Here is a 12,233-nt window from a genome sequence, read left to right as displayed (position 1 = left end):
ACCTTGGAAAGAGTCAGTCACGTTTTGCTACGGTCTGTTTGCTGAATCTGCCACATCCAGTGCATGTTTTTGAAAATAAATATTGACATTATTTTATTATATTTTAAAGTCTGATTCTATTCATGGAATCTTGTGTCATCTCATTGAATATTTTAAAGAAAAATAATTGAAATTTACTAACTGAATAAAGAAGGGAGTTAAGGGGCCAGCCCAGTGGCATAGTGGTTAAGTTTGCGTGCTCCACTTCGGCGGCTTGGGGTTCACAGGTTCCAATCCCGGCACGAACCTATGCACTGCTTATCAAGCCACGCTGCGGCAGGTGTCCCACATATAAAGTAGAGGAAGATGGGCATGGACGTTAGCCCAGGGCCAATCTTCCTCAGCAAAAAGAGGAGGATTGGCAACAGATGTTAGCTCAGGGCTAATCTTCCTCACAAAAAAAAAAAAAGGGGGGGAGTTAATATTATTTAAGCACATATTATGCTCAAACATTTTCCAATTAGCTCCTGATTTATAGATTAGGAAACTGAGGCTCAAAGAGAGTAAAGAATTTGCCTGATGGATCTAGTTAAGTTGCAAAACCATGATTTGGACCCAAGTTAGTCTGACTATAAAGCCTCATGTTCTCCGTTGTAGTGTACTGTAATTGAAAAAGGAAAACTCTTTGGTTGATTTATCCTCAATTAAGCATTTATGCTCTGAAATAGCCAACTACTTTCTTTGGCCACCACAATGCCTGTTGAAGAGGCAGTGTTCTTCGATTTTGACACTTAGCCAAAACACACTTTAAAAAAATTGTTTGGCCTCTGACTAGAAGAGATTGCATATTTTTCTCTTTGCCCTGTGAAGCACCATCTAAAGTGATGCATCTTTTGAAACCAAAGTTTGTGTCTCCCTACTTGCTGACCATGAGTGACAAGTCATTTTATCCTGGTCTCAAAATAGTACAAGTGCTTAGTAAACAATAAAGATCAGAATGATTCAGTTGTTGGGCCTTACAGCAATTAATCAACTTGATGACTTCAGGAAGACAGAAGGAAACATATGGAAGGATATTCCACACTGTGATGGTGGAGAAATTACACTGAACAGTCAGGGAAGACCAAAAGCCAAATGTGGTGGCTTCACGCAAGTCAATGGTGAATGAACTCATCGTCTGTCAAACCAGGTGGCCTGATTCCAGAGGGAGGTTACATGTTGATGAGGGTATTCACCAAAGACCTGTTACAAACAGAAACTGTGTCCTATGTGCACATAATTCAGAATGGCACCTCCTCGAGTCTTTGTTAGTCCATAATACCAAGAACCAGTCTTGTGGGGGGCACTTACCAAGGGCAGACACCATACTAAGCAGTTTACATACATCTGTCTTCCCTTAATTTTCAGATCTAGCCTCAAGGTAAGTGCTATTATTTATTTATTTATTTATTTATTTATTTATTTTCAGAAGTGTTTAGTCTGATTGTGGATACTCCTTTTTTTTTTTTTTTCCTGCGTGGGAAGATTCGCCCTAAGCTAACATCTGTTGTCAATTTTCCTCCTTTTTCTTTCCCACTAAAGTGCCAGTACATAGTTGTGTGTAGTTGTAGGTTCTTCTAGTTCTTCTATGTGAGCTGCTGCCACAGCATGGCTACTGACAAGCCAGTGGTGTAGTTTCATGCCTGGGAACCAAACCCAGGCCACTGAAGCAGAGCACTCCAAACTTTAACCACTAGGCCATCAGGGCTGGCTCGGTAAGTGCTATTATTAAATCCATTTTCCAGATGAGATAGGAACCTAAGGCTTAGAGAAGTGGTTTCTATTTATCTCATCAATTATTTTACAACGTTCTAGAACAGCATTTCTCAAACTGTGTTGAGGGTCGAGTTTTCCCCCAATTTGTCAGGGACAAAAACTTTTGTAAAGATTAAAATTGAACTACTTAAAAAATGAAATTTAAAAAGATGAAGACATATAAAATGCAAGGTTCCAATTTATTATGAGATTCAGCAGACATACAATTACTCTGTCAAAGTGATATACAGGTTCTAAATGCTTATTCTCAATTTCTATACTTATCACATCAAGAGATGTAAGAAAAAGTGTGAAGATCAGCTCTGGTTTGTCGATCACACTTTGAGTAGCAATATACTAATGCCCTAGAAAGCCAATATTGTAAGCCAGGTGTGTGCAAAGTCTAGAACGGCACACTTTCATGTACTCTTAGTTAGAAGAGAAGTATAACCTGTTCCTTTCAGACTTCTAAGTGTCAACCATCATTATGATTACCATTACTTTACTACATTTAGTTCTTCTCAAATGATGCATATTTATTAAGATCAGCAGTGCAAATCCTTACAGGCTATTTCATTATGCACCCTATGAAGTTAACACCATGTGTTTTTATAGCATAAAACCTCATTTCTTCTTTAGATTGTAAACCCATCCATCAGAGCTCATGTACCTCTTCTATTCTGAATCACACAAAGAACACTATTGGCACATGATAAAGGCTATTAACTGGCATTTACACATTTACCATTACCACATTTGACAAGGCTAAGAAACAAAAGTAGTGTTTTTCCAGGGACCATTTCTCTTGGGTGTTTGTGTGTTATAGCAAAGGGAGACACGTGAACATGGTTGTTGAAGAAAGACCGAAGCCTCTTAAATTTTCTCCTCAGGCTCATCAGGGACTTGTGAATAATTTGCAGGCAATTTGTATCCCCTTTTCCTGCAGGACTAAACCTCAGATGTAATTTCTGCAGTTGTCAATCACTCTTCTTGTCCCGCAGACCACTCTGCAAGAATACATCACGTGGTGAGGGTTTTCTCACATTGATACCTTCAGGAATTGAAAGGAACAGTGCTGGTGGAGTAGAGGGGTCCTACTGGGGGGAAGGAGGAGTGAGAAGCAAGGAATCACGTCTGTCCTTAATAAGCCCTTGTTTCCGCGTAAGCTAGAGGTGGAAGCCCAGCCAGATGGAGATTAGCTCTAAGTCTCTTCATTTAAGAAATTATTCTCTTTTGCCATCCCACTGAGTTATACTTTCAAAAGAGCAAGCAAGATGCCAGTCGGGGTTTATAACTCTTTCCCTCTCCGTGATTGATAGGAGAATTAAGGGAAGGAGTTCTTTTTGAGGTAAGTATAGAGATTATTATAATAATAATAGACTCCTTTTGAGAAAATGAAAGCATATTACATAGTTATCTAGTGTATTGCCATCACAGGATCTATAACTGGCATTGTTATACCCCATTTGGTATATGGGGAAACTGAGGTACAAAATGGCTTGGAACTTCCACCAGTTTCTTTAGATTTCACTTTTAAATGTGAAGCTATAAAAATACATCTTTCTTTTTATACTTAATTTCTTTTCTCATAATCATCAAAGGAACATATGCTCCTTGCAGCCAACAACAGAATGTCAGATACTATAAATTATCCATAGTCCCATCCCTTGAAGTCACTAGTGTAACCATGTTGATATTATTCCTTCCAGTCATTTTTCTACAATTTTTTTCTTTCATAGATAAATTTGAAATGTATATACAATTTGAGTCCCCCTCTGCTCATTTTACATTACGCCATGAGCCAAAGATATTCTTATCAACACTTTGCAATTTTGACCCTAGTTTTGTATTAAGAGTAGAGCAATAGGTTTCTGAAGTTAGGAGATGAACTCTCACAAGGCCAGTCCTTGAAGGAGGTCCCTGACATAGCCAGCACAAGGCTGGGCCATCCTTCAGTTCCAGCAATGAGCTGCAATTCAGACAATGTGGGAATCATGTAATAGACCCTCTGGAACAAGGAAGAGGTTTCTGTGACTGATGGACAGCTTACCTGGGCATTCCATTCACAGAGCTATGACTGAAATTATGTTTGTGAGCCTCCTACCATGTGGACATTATGTCAGTCAACATGTTGACACAGGAGCCAGTATGTTTGTTTTTCTTTCTTAATGGCTACTAGTTCTATCTGAACATTCAGATTCATTACAGCTCTTGATGCAGGGAGCAAATGTTTTGCATTGCCCAGAGGACAGTCACACTGGATGCCAACCCTCATGCCAGAAGAGCTTGGGTTTCCATTTCACTTGCAAACAACACTAAAAAGTTTAAGTTGGTATGAGGATGAGAAGGGATTTAAGGTAATGGTGTGGGCAGGGAGTAACAGAGGTGGGATCTTGAGGAACACTTAAGCTCTACACACACACACACAAACACACACACACACACACACACACAGACAAATCTAGTTTTACAAAACAGCACTGGAACCATTCGTATAGACAGAACATTTAAAAACATAATATAAATGCTCTTACATGCAAAGACCAGTGCAACCCATTTACTCATTGCTACCATGTACCAGGCACTGTTCTAGGAAATGTGTATAAGCAACATACAGGTGGGGAATGACCAAGTCCCCCCCCTCAAAGTTTACATTGTTCAATAAATTAGATTTGCTTTATCAAAAGAGTATTTCATGTTCCAGTTTAAGGGAGGCTAGGGAGACATGACAACTAGATACAATACCTGACCGTGGACTGGATCCTCTACTGCAGGGGAAAAAGTGCAATAAAGGACATTATTGGATGAACTTACAAAATTGGAATACAAATGACAGATTACAATAAAAACATATATGTGTGTGTGTGTGTGTGTGCATGTTTGTGTTATCCTAAATGATCCAGAAAAACTAAATCACAGACAGTGAGAGAGTAAATGATAAATCAATTGGAGCAAAATGTCAATAGTAGGTGAATCTAGATAAAGGGTACATGGGCATTTTTTTTGCAGTCTTTTTATTTTGTGCTATTTTTATTTTGTAATGTTTTGGTAAATTTGAAATTATTTCCAAATAAAAATATTTTTTAAACCATTTCATTTTGTAAAATTAATGAAAGCACAATCTTCTTAAATCATGTGGCAAGCTCCCGTCAGTCATATATGATTTATAGACATTTGATTGACATGCTGATTTTCTCTGGACTTCAAAGATGAGATTGTATTGCCTAATCAGACCCACAAAATAACTGAGGCATAGCTTTCAAAATCTCTCCATCTGCACCCCACACCATGGGCCACAGGTGCTTTCTGTCTCATCCAAGAACCTAATAATTTCCTTTTATATCTATATCATTAATATATAATTATCCCACTCACTGTGTAATTGTAATTAATACTCTCTGGGCTAATAAACACCCTAAAGATCTCAACTATATGGTAGAAACAAGAAATGCCACCAAACAATCCCTTCGAACATATCTCTATCTTCCTTCCTTCCTTCCCTTTCTCCTTCTCAGGGGTCAGATAGCCCCCCAGCCTCCTCCCACTCTCTCCACTATTTCCCTCACAGGTGTTTACCCAAATAAATCTCTTGCATGTCAAATCTTGTCTTGGCATCTGCTTCTCAGAGGACCTAGACTAATCTGCCTTCTGTCTTAAGAAGGATACATATAGAACTAGAGGTTATACCTTAGTCATCTTATTGCATTTGGGTGTTTCCCAAGCCTTCATCAGCAATACATTAAAAATGATGTCCCAAGAAGGCAGTCTAATCTAATGTGTATGAGACTAGACTTTGAAGTGAAAAGGACTCAGGTAGAAAAATTAGTTGGATGATCTTAAATATTAATGGAATCAGATCTCTACCACAGAGATATACGTATTAGACACTAATAGACAGACTTCTATTTTTTTTTCTGGACTCCCCTTTATAGTTACCATGCAGATTTTCTTCATTTCTAAAGACAGCAAAGCAACTAGATATAAACTTCCTCAGTTGCCATCAAAATCTCTATTCGCTTCCCCAAGGAGACTTAAATTTATACTCCGATGACCTGAATTGGATTTGAGCTATTTCTATAATTCTCCAAGCTTACATTCACCAGTACTATCTTGGATTTTCTCATTTCCACAAATGACTGATCCCATTTTGGTTCTCTCTTGAAGAGTAATGTTTGTTTCAGTCTTGCCCAATGTATAATAACATCTCTTGTCTGAATTTGGGGGTCCAGAGCCACGTATCTGCTTGTGTATCGCACATGCCTATCTTGGAAACCTGAAGGAATCTCAAACACAACTTTTTAATAATTAAGCTCATTTCTATGTCCCTTTAGGTCTGCTTTCTTTCTTGGAAAATGGCACTACCACACATCTTTTCTCCATAGCCCATCACCACGTCCCATTTGTCACTCTCAGAAACATGCTCCTGCCACAATTCAGGCCCTCTCTTTCTTTATTGTATTAGTCTCCTAATGATATGTCTGCCACACTGAAACCAAGGTGATTTTTCTAAAAATACAAACATACAAAGTACAAAGTCTCTTTGAGATTGTCTTGCCTACTTTGCAGGTTTCATTTTTTTCTTCTATTTCCTAATAAACCCTACATACACTCAAGTTGATAGATCTCATTTATCAATTACCTATACATGCTAAGCACCAGAAAAGAATCCTTTGCAGCCGTATAGAGAAAAGCATTATCATTTCAAATCAGAAAAATTAGAGAAGATAAGTAAGCTGTTCAAAATTATAAAGCTGACAAGGGCCAGGGCCAGGTCTTTTTGACTCCAAGGTCATCCTTTAAAAAAAAAAATTGAAATGTAATATACAAACAATAAAGAGTACAGATTTTAAGAGTACATTTTGGTAAGTTTTGACAAATATATACACCCCAATCAAGACATAGTACTCTTTCACCACCCCTCAAATTTCCTTTTAATTAAAAAAATGATGTACATCCAGTGAAAACACATATTTTTAGTACGCAGTTCTTCAAGGCCATTGTTTTCACCCTTCACCTGCTTTCTCCAAACCTGCCTTGTTCTTTTATGCTGTCGCACAAGGGCACATGTATTTTCCTCTGTTGAGATGCCCTTACACCTTCTGATACCTACTCATTTTCTAAGTTTCAGTTTTAACAGTATTCCCTTTCCTACGCCTTTCTCACACCCAAATCCCTACCAATAGTAAACTTTTCTCTAATATCTCGTAGTAATGTTCACTTTTAATTATTTATTTATTTATCACTCCCACTGCAGTCTAGAGGCTAGAGTGTGTCCAAAATCTCTTATTTGTATTCCTTAGCATCTACTCTCTTGACGGCACATAGTGTTCAAGACATATTTGTTTTTTTTTTTTTTAATTTTTTGTTTATTGCAGTAACATTGGTTTATAACATTGTAAAAATTTCAGGTGTACATCATTATACTTCTATTTCTGCATAGATTACATCGTGTTCACCACCAAAATACTAACAAGACATATTTGTTGAATAAACAAGTTCATGATGTTAAAGGTATAGGTTAGTACCTTGTAAGTCATGTGTGAAGTTTAGATTTTATGCCAAGGCAAGGAAGATCTGTTTGAGGTTTTACACAAAGGAATGCCATGATTAGATCTGTGTATTAGGAAGGTAACTGACAGCAGTGTAAAGACTATAAAAGAGTATTGAAAAGAATAGTTACAGGGAGTTGAGTTGGGAAATCACTGCAGAAGTCCAGAAAAGAGAATATAAGGATGTTGGTTAAAGGAATGGAATTAGAAAGGAGAGCCTAGAGTTCAAAAAACGTTTGTGAGAAATGCTCTCCTGACCTCAATGAAAGAGGTAAACAAGGAAGAATCAAGGATACTCCATGGTCTTTGGTTGAGAGAAAATAGGTAGCTGTACCATTAACCAAGAAAAATTCTATGAGAAAAACAGAATAATTGGGCAAATTAATTTTAAAGCACATAGGTATAATACAAATAGATTGGAGGTGAAATGGAAAGATCGGCTAAGATCTCAGAAGAGCAGTCAGGACTAGAGATGGAGCAGTTGTACTGGATATTTCCCATTTGCCCCTCCAGATACACGTTCCAAACTTTTCTGTGCCCTTGAACCCTTACCTATTTTGATTCCACCACTGCACTTTGGCTTCAAGTTGGGTTTAGGCAATTAGAGGCATCAGCAAAACATCAAAGGGCAGGAAGATAGTTAGTTTTGGATATTTACTCCATGACTCCCTCCCTTTCAGGTCACCACAGGATAGCTATATCCATCTTCCAAAGGGCACAGCACTTTCCCAGTGACCTTCTCCAAGCAGCTACTCTCTAGATTCCAGGAAGGGCTTCCTCTCCTTTTTTTTTTTTTTTTTTTTTAATTTTTTGTTTATTGCAGTAACATTGGTTTATAACATTGTAAAAATTTCAGGTGTACATCATTGTACTTCTATTTCTGCATGGATTACATCATGTTCACCACCAAAATACTAATTACAACCCATCACCAAACACATGTACAGAATTATCCCTTTCACCCTCCTCCCTCCCCCCTTCCCCTCTGGTAACCACCAATCCAATCTCTGTCCCTATGTGTTTGTTTATTGTTGTTATTATCTACTACTTAATGAAGGAAATCATACGGTATTTGACCTTCTCCCTCTGACTTATTTCACTTTGCATTATACCCTCAATGTCCATCCATGTTGTCATAAATGGCTGGATTTCATCGTTTCTTATGGCTGAGTAGTATTCCATTGTGTATATATATCACAGCTTCTTTATCCATTCGTCCCTTGATAGGCACTTAGGTTGCTTCTAAGTCTTGGCTATTGTGAATAACGCTGCAATGAACACAGGGGTGCATGTACTTTTGCAAATTGGTGTTTTCAAGTTCTTTGGATAAATACCCAACAGTGGAATAGCTGGATCATATGGTAGTTCTATCCTTGATTTTTTGAGGAATCTCCATACTGTTTTCCATAGTGGCCGCACCAGTTTGCACTCCCACCAGCAGTGTACGAGAGTTCCCTTCTCTCCACATCCTCTCCAACACATGTTGTTTCCTGTCTTGTTAATTATAGCCATTCTGACGGGCGTGAGGTGATATCTCATTGTAGTTTTGATTTGCATTTCCCTGATAGTTAGTGATTTTGAACATCTTTTCATGTGTCTGTTGGCTATCTGTATATCTTCTTTGGAGAAATGTCTGTTCAGGTCTTTTGCCCATTTTTTAATTGGGTTGGTAATTTTTTTGTTATTGAGATGCATGAGTTCTTTATATATTTTGGAGATTAAGCCCTTATCAGAAGAATGGTTTGCAAATATCTTCTCCCAATTGTTAGGTTGTCTTTTCATTTTGTTGATGGTTTCCTTTGCTGTGCAGAAGCTTTTTAGTTTGATGTAGTCCCATTTGTTTATTTTTTCTATTGTTTGTCTTGCCCGGTCAGACGTGGTGTTTGAAAAGATGTTGCTAAGACCGATGTGGAAGAGCGTACTGCCTATGTTTTCTTCTAGAAGTTTCACAGTTTCAGGTCTTACATTCAAGTCTTTAATCCATTTGGAGTTAATTTTTGTGCATGGTGTAAGGTAAGGGTCTACTTTCATTTTTTTGCATGTGGCTATCCAGTTTTCCCAACACCATTTGTTGAAGAGACTTTCTTTTCCCCATTGTATGTTCTTGGCTCCTTTGTCAAAGATTAGCTGTCCATAGATGTGTGGGTTTATCTCTGGGCTTTCGATTCTATTCCATTGATCTGTGTGTCTGTTTTTGTGCCAGTACCATGCTGTTTTGGTTACTATAGCTTTGTAGTATATTTTGAAATCAGGGAGTGTGATACCTCCAGCTTTGTTCTTTTTTCTCAGAATTCCTTTAGCTATTCGGGGACTTTTGTTGTTCCATATGAATTTTAGGATTCTTTGTTCTATTTCTGTGAAAAATGTTGTTGGAACTTTGATAGGGATTGCATTGAATCTATAGATGCTTTAGGAAGTATGGACATCTTAACTATGTTAATTCTTCCAATCCAAGAGCATGGAATATCTTTCCATTTCTTTGTGTCTTCTTCAATTTCTTTCAGAAATGTTTTATAGTTTTCGGTGTACAGATCTTTCACCTCTTTGGTTAAGTTTATTCCTAGGTATTTTATTCTTTTTGTTGCAATTGTAAATGGGATGGTATTCTTAATTTCTCTTTCTGCTACTTTGTTGTTAGTGTACAGAAATGCAACTGATTTTTGTATGTTGATTTTGTATCCTGCAACTTTACCATATTCGTTTATTACTTCTAAAAGTTTTCTGGTGGATTCTTTAGGGTTTTCTATATATAAAATCATGTCATCTGCAAATAGTGACAGTTTCACTTTTTCCTTTCCAATTTGGATCCCTTTTATTTCTTTCTCTTGCCTGATTGCTCTGGCTAGGACTTCCAATACTATGTTAAATAGTAGTGGTGACAGTGGGCATCCTTGTCTGGTTCCTGTTCTTAGAGGGATAGCTTTCAGTTTTTCACCATTGAGGATGATATTAGCTGTGGGTTTCTCATATATGGTCTTTATTATGTTGAGGTACTTTCCTTCTATACCCATTGTATTCAGAGTTTTTATCATAAATGGATGCTGGATCTTGTCAAATGCTTTCTCTGCATCTATTGAGATGATCATGTGATTTTTGTTCTTCATTTTATTAATGGGGTGTATTACGTTGATTGATTTGCGAATGTTAAACCATCCCTGCATACCTGGAATAAATCCCACTTGATCATGGTGTATAATCTTTTTAACGTATTGTTGTATGCGATTTGCTAGTATTTTGTTGAGGATTTTCGCATCGATGTTCATCAGTGATATTGGCCTGTAATTTTCTTTTTTTTTTGTGTTGTCCTTGTCTGGTTTTGGTATTAGGGTAATGTCAGCTTCGTAGAATGAGTTAGGGAGCTTCCCCCTCTCCTCAATTTTTTGGAAGAGTTTAAGAAGGATAGGTATTAAGTCTTCTTTGAATGTTTGGTAGAATTCACCAGGGAAGCCATCTGGTCCTGGACTTTTATTTTTGGGGAGGTTTGTGATTACTGTTTCGATCACCTTACTGGTGATTGGTCTATTCAAATTCTCTACTTCTTCTTGATCCAGTTTTGGAAGGTTGTATGATTCTAAGAATTTATCCATTTCTTCCAGATTGTCGAATTGGTTGGCATATAGCTTTTCATAGTATTCTCTTATAATCTTTTGTATTTCTGAGGTGTCTGTTGTAACCTCTCCTCTTTCATTTCTGATTTTACTTATTTGTGCCTTCTCTCTTTTTTTCTTGGTGAGTCTAGCTAAAGGTTTGTCAATTTTGTTGATCTTTTCAAAGAACCAGCTCTTGGTTTTATTAATTTTTTCTATTGTTTTTTTGGTCTCTATTTCATTTATTTCTGCTCTGATTTTTATGATTTCCCTTCTTCTACTGATTTTGGGCTTTGTTTGTTCTTCTTTTTCCAGTTCCTTTAGGTGCATTGTTAGATTGTTTATTTGAGATTTTTCTTGTTTGTTGAGATAGGCCTGTATCGCTATAAACTTCCCTCTTAGATCCGCTTTTGCTGTATCCCATAAATTCTGGCATGTCGTATTTTCATTTTCATTTGTCTCCAGGTATTTTTTGATTTCTTCTTTGATTTCTTCGTTAACTCAGTCGTTGTTCAGTAGCATTTTGTTTAATCTCCATGTATTTGTGGCTTTTCTGATTTTCTTCCTATAGTTGATTTCTAGTTTCATACCGTTGTGGTCAGAAAAGATGCTTGGTATTATTTCAATCTTCTTAAATTTATGGAGACTTGTTTTGTGGCCTAATATGTGATCAATCCTGGAGAATGTTCCATGTGCATTTGAAAAGAACGTGTATTCTTCGGTTTTTGGATGGAATGCTCTGTATATATCTACTAGGTCCATCTGTTCTAGTGTGTCGTTTAAGGCCAATGTTTCCTTATTGATCTTCTGTTTGGATGATCTATCCGTTGGTGTAAGTGGAGTGTTCAAGTCCCCTACTATTATTGTGTTACTATCTATTTCTGTTTTTACGTCTGTTAATAATTGCTTTATATATTTAGGTGCACCTACATTGGGTGCGTAGATATTTACAAGTGTTATGTCCTCTTGTTGGATTGTTCCCTTGATCATTATGTAATGCCCTTGTCTCTTTTTACAGTTTTTGTTTGAAAGTCTATTTTGTCTTTCAAAATAGACAGCTTTCTTTTCATTGCCATTTGCGTGGAGTATCTTTTTCCATCCCTTCACTTTCAGTTTGTGAGTGTCTTTAGGTCTGAAGTGTGTCTCTTGTATGCAGCATATATATGGGTCTTGCTTTTTTATCCAGTCAGCCACCCTATGTCTTTTAATTGGAGTATTTAGTCCATTGACGTTTAAAGTAGCTATTGATAAGTATGTACTTACTGCCATTTTTTAACTTTTTTTTTTTTCTCAGTGTTCTAGTAGTCCTTCTCTGTTCTTTTCT

Source organism: Diceros bicornis, chromosome 5 (assembly GCF_020826845.1).
Source record: "Diceros bicornis minor isolate mBicDic1 chromosome 5, mDicBic1.mat.cur, whole genome shotgun sequence".
In the NCBI taxonomy this organism is placed as follows: Eukaryota; Metazoa; Chordata; class Mammalia; order Perissodactyla; family Rhinocerotidae; genus Diceros; species Diceros bicornis.
Note: the sequence above shows the minus strand (reverse complement) of the source record.